The sequence below is a fragment of the Phalangium opilio genome, unplaced genomic scaffold (assembly GCF_054372755.1).
Source record: "Phalangium opilio isolate 3A_F unplaced genomic scaffold, DU_Popi_V2 ptg001170l_1, whole genome shotgun sequence".
Taxonomy (NCBI): domain Eukaryota; kingdom Metazoa; phylum Arthropoda; class Arachnida; order Opiliones; family Phalangiidae; genus Phalangium; species Phalangium opilio.
The window spans coordinates 12,412,296-12,417,394 of record NW_028324255.1 but is presented as its reverse complement, the minus strand read 5'-3'; the positions used below and the strand labels follow the sequence as shown (position 1 = coordinate 12,417,394).

General features: G+C 36.4%; 1 long non-coding RNA gene across 5 annotated transcripts; it reads left to right on the top strand.

Moving 5' to 3' along the window:
* Nucleotides 1–902: 902 nt before the first annotated feature.
* Nucleotides 903–3,992, top strand: LOC149587325 (uncharacterized). 5 transcript variants are annotated; one of them, XR_016380270.1, is made up of 5 exons: nt 903–2,188; nt 2,266–2,625; nt 2,703–2,891; nt 2,973–3,065; nt 3,122–3,992. It is a non-coding gene; the product is annotated as an uncharacterized LOC149587325 (long non-coding RNA). The 5 variants fall into 5 exon arrangements; XR_016380271.1 differs by having other exon boundaries at nt 903–2,428; nt 2,490–2,625; XR_016380273.1 differs by having other exon boundaries at nt 903–2,625; nt 3,012–3,065.
* Nucleotides 3,993–5,099: the final 1,107 nt, after the last annotated feature.

Below are 5,099 nucleotides of genomic sequence, written 5' to 3'. Positions count from 1 at the left end.
TGATATTGACTTTTTTGTAAGTTTAGAAGTGAATAGAGAGCGTGTACCGCCAAAAGAAGCGATACATCTTTTCCCTAGTAACGTTGAAGTGAACCAATTTAACGAAGAGATGCTTTTAAACATGAATACGGAAAAGTCTATTTCCGTTTCAGTAGATTTTGTAAATGGTGATCTTACTAGCGAAGTTAGAAATAACATTCTTTCTCAAGTTCAAAAGTTGGCAACGTCTGATACGTATGGTCTGCCTGAAGAATTAAGGCTCGCTTGTGGCGCCAGATACATGATGACTAACAATGTTGATACGTCTGACGGACTTACAAATGAGGCAACAGGTTGGTTAAGAAAAATAGAGTACGGCAAAAATAGGCTGGGTGAACAAATTCCGTTTAGGGTATGGATTGAGTTTGCTGATGCTAATGTTGGAAAGTTGTTGAGACAAAAGAGTCATGGGTTATACGAGCAGAATAACTTTAACAGGATTTGGACTCCTGTCGAGAAAGTTACTAAGGCATTCAGTAGAAAATGGAGGCAAAATAATGTTTCGGTCTCTAGGAAACAGTTTCCTTTGGTCATTTCTGAGGCTATTACGATACACAAGAGTCAAGGTGATACGTATTCGTCTGTAGTAGTGCATTGTAATCAAAGAAAGAAATTAGAGAGAGCTCATTTATACGTTGCTTGTAGTAGAGCGAGAAACGCCTCTGGTTTGTATATTGAGGGTAAATTTCAAGTTTCAAATGCGCCTAAAAACAAACAAGTTGAATTGGAACTTAAAAGATTACGAGATACGAAGAGTATTGCGTTACCGTTCTTGAACGAACCGGTTTATATTTATGTTCACAATGTGCAGTCGTTAAACGCACATTTGGAAGATATTTTAGCAGACATTGTAATAAGAAATGCCCAGTTATTATGCTTTGTTGAAACGTGGAAGAAAGAAAATGATGAGTTTCATGTGCCATCCTTTAGGGAAGTGGGTGGTATTTATTTGCCAAGAACGGCACGTAGAATTGCATTTGGTTCTTCCATTTATTTAAAAGATACACCAGAAAATGTAGTTAAAGATTTGAATAATAGGGTTTTACGAACCGATAGACCTTTCAGAAATTCGCATGTGGAACGTTGCTGGTTGGATGTTTCCATTGAAAGTGAACCGATGACTGTTGTTTTGTTGTACAAATCGCCTGGAGCGAGTTTGAGATCAGTTTTTGAGGATTTTAACCCTTTATTCGATATTAGATATGATGCCTCTATTCCGACAGTTGTTGTGGGAGATTTTAACATAATTTTTTTTAAAAGCAAAACCGCGTTGAAAATGTTCTTGGATTCGTTTGATATGATTCTTATGCCTGGTCTTGAAGAGAAAGTATCAACTGACTATCATTGCCAGTTAGATTTAGCGTTCGGAAACAAGCTTTTCCGTGAGAGATACAAAGCGTGTTACAGAGAGACGTACTATTCATATCATAAAGGTATATGTTTTTTAAAAGGGAATAGTTTTGGTGACAGTTTCATCTGCGAAAGCCCTGTAAAGTCAACTGATATGTTGTTTTCTGATATGTGTGTTTATTAAAAAGGTTATGGCGTCGTATAATAAACTGTAGTTGTTGGTGAAAGTCCTAACCCTAGAAGCTTTGTATGATTACCCGAAAGGGTAGGAAGTCCTGGTCCTAGAGGCCTTGTATAATTACCCGAAAGGGTAGGAAGTCCTGGTCCTAGAGGCCTTGTATTATCAGCCGTAATGATTGGTTGATAGAAATCCTAGCTCAAGGAGCTTTGTAAAGTTGTAAGTGTTTTTTTCTGATATGTGTCATTATCAGAAATTGTGGCGTCTTATATTAAGCCTAAATTGTCGGCGGAAGTCCTATAATGAAATAAAGTGAAAATGTCCTGGTCCTAGAGACCTTGTATAATTACTCGAAAGGGTAGGAAGTCCTGGTCCTAGAGGCCTTGTATAATTACCCGAAAGGGTAGGAAGTCCTGGTCCTAGAGGCCTTGTATAATTACCCGAAAGGGTAGGAAGTCCTGGTCCTAGAGGCCTTGTATTATCAGCCGTAATGATTGGTTGATAGATATCCTAGCTCTAGGAGCTTTGTAAAGTTGTAAGTGTGGTTTTCTGATATGTGTGATTATCAGAAATTGTGGCGTCCCATAATGAAAGAAAGTGAAAATGTACCAAATTGAAAACGTATGAAATTGAAAACTTGTGAAATTGAAAACTTATGACCCGAAAGGGTTGCTCAAAATGGTATTTGCACCTTTAAGAGAGAAAAACACATGACCCGAAAGGGTTTCTCAAAATGGTATTTGCACCATTAAGAGAGAAAAACTTATGACCCGAAAGGGTTTCTCAAAATGTTATATGAAGCAGAGAGAGAGAGAGAGAGAGAGATAGAGAATTGGTAGTGTTACCTTTAATAGACAATTGGCAAGTATAAGGTAAAATCACGTTTGACCCACGCAGTTTATAAGATCTATCACTATTGTAGAGAGAGAGGCAGAATTGCTAGTGGTATCACAATTGACAGAGTTTACAGGATTTATTACCATTGTAGAAAAGGATCGAAATGATGAATTACATTTTAGATCTCTGTGACGCAAGGAATCGCACCGTAAAAAATGATCGTAAGCAAGTATTTGAAAATTGTTGGGGTAAGATTGCATAATGTATCATGGCTTTTCACTAATTGCATTATCTACAGTTCGCTTACCATTCACGGATGTTCAGTTTTCGGTTCTACTTCCAATATGTGTAATCCTGATTCGTTCTAGCGACGGGAGCATATAGGAAATGTACTGATCCTACTGAATGGTCGTTAGTCATCCCCTCTCTCGTAGTTAATCGTACAATGACATAGCTAACCAAATCGATTACGATTTTGGTTTTCAAGGTAAATTTCAATTATGCTTAACCATGTAGGTGAATTGTTTTTCGCTTAATTTCTATCTTTATATCCATTTTGTTTTTCAAGCTAGAAATTGGTGAAAAATATCTAAACCTTTAATTGCAGACAAAACTCCCGAGTTGGTGAAGATGTGCGTTATTGCATCCATTCTTAGAAAGGGTAAATGGTGTCATTGAAAACCTGTTTCTCAATTAATAAACTCCATTCTTTACAAGGTTTGTTCTAAACGTTTGAAAGCCTAATGAAGCATTACGTTTATCAATCTCTCCACATACGTGAAATTCTGGAGACGTCTTTCATTCTCTGGACAATCGTTAAAGTCTACTGAGCCTTTCATTTCGAAAAAGCATCGCAATCTTTTAATACGACTTTGTGTATTGAAAACAATTATGATAATGTTAAATGTTGATATATGTTAATGGTTTTTTCCCCATGTGGGTTTTCCCAGAATCTTTTTTCCCACGTACAAGTGGGTTTTTTTTATTCAAATTAACTTTTAAGTAGATTTACTTGTTGATCGTTGTAATGTAAGTTAGAGAAAGGGAGCATTTAAATATGATATACTGTATAAAAGAAATGACAAGTGTTATGTAGAGTTCGGGGGTTTATATCCCAGGTGTGAGACACTGATGCAGGCTTTTCACGGATAAAGTTGGATTTCCAAGGTTGGTGAATCCTAGAACTTCCGTGGGAATAACCTACAAGTGGTGTTATCATACGGGATATGATACTCTATATTAGGTGTGATTCACAGATGTGGGTTTTTCACGGATAAAGTTGGATTTCCAAGGTTGGTGAATCCTAGAGTTTCCGTGGAATTACCTATATAGGGTGATATCACACGGAATGTGATACTCTACATTGCAAAATATTAAATACTTCGTCGCTAAGTTTGATGTTTCAGAATCCAGCTGTGATACACAGATGCGGGCACTTCACGGATAAAGTTGGATTACCAAGGTTGGTGAATCCTAGAAATTTCGTGAAAATGCCAACATATAGTGATATCACAGGGGATATGATTCACGATGTTATTGTTAGGTTTAGAGAAGTCAGCGCTTAAATAAAATGTTTATGAGTTGAAAATGGACGTCTTAATTACCGTGGTAAACACTGAGCAGTAGGCCTATATAAAAATGTAACCCTTATGTTAAATAACCTTGAAAATTATTTGAGGAACGTTTTAAGACGTCTTAAGAAAGGAAATAAAGTATTCTCGTGTAGACAACCATAGCTGCTAAACCGCAATAGTAGTCTTTCCATTCCAATAATAGTTTCTCTGCTGCTTGGCTGGCCTTTTGTGTTGTCGGTATGTAAAAATAACACACCTGGAAATTTATCGGACTCAAGTAGTTATTTTTAGTAAAATTCCTAGCCGTGGACTAAATAACCTTCAGCGATACTCGAACATAATAGTTGTTACGCCTATTTCTAATATCGCGTGAGGCCTAATTGAAATTTCAAGTGAGAGTAAATAATTTTCACCTCAAGTTTCACTCGAGAGATGGCGTTTTATACGGCTACCCCCAGAAAATCGTGGTTGTCTGCTCGTTAATTGTCACTTCCGCGTTTTTTCGTTAAGCCTAACCCAGGGAAGTGGATCTAGACCCTAATCGGGTAAGAGGGGTATGCTTCAATTTAAACGTCAATATCAGCAAAGTTTGAGAAGATAATAGGTATAACTTTACTTTAAACGATTTAACTATTATTAATGTTAATTATTGAAGATAAAAATAATTAAAAATAATTATATTTATTTAAATATTAAAGGTAAACCTCTCGTGCAAAGAGAGATTAAATCATTGCCTCCTATACATCAAGGCCCGTGCGTGTGATATATTTCATTCATTGCCTCCTATATCTATCAAGGCCCGCGCATTGCGATATATTTTTCAAAACAAGAACCAAAATGGGAAGCTCCTCTCAGAAACATAATAATATCTTTTCTCTGTATATGAAATGAAAATATGGATAATATTGCGCTCCTTCTTTAATGGTATCAATCCTTGCCTGTCTATTAATATTTTACGTAGGAGTAACTTCTTAGCGAAGTCTAGAGAGGATAAACATAAGCGAGATTGTTTCAGAAAAAAATACCTCTTCCACTAATGGGTTTATACTCCTTGTTACTGTTGTATAGAGTAATCATGATAAATGTTTTTGTGTCCGTAAAATTGCCTATCCGTTGATATA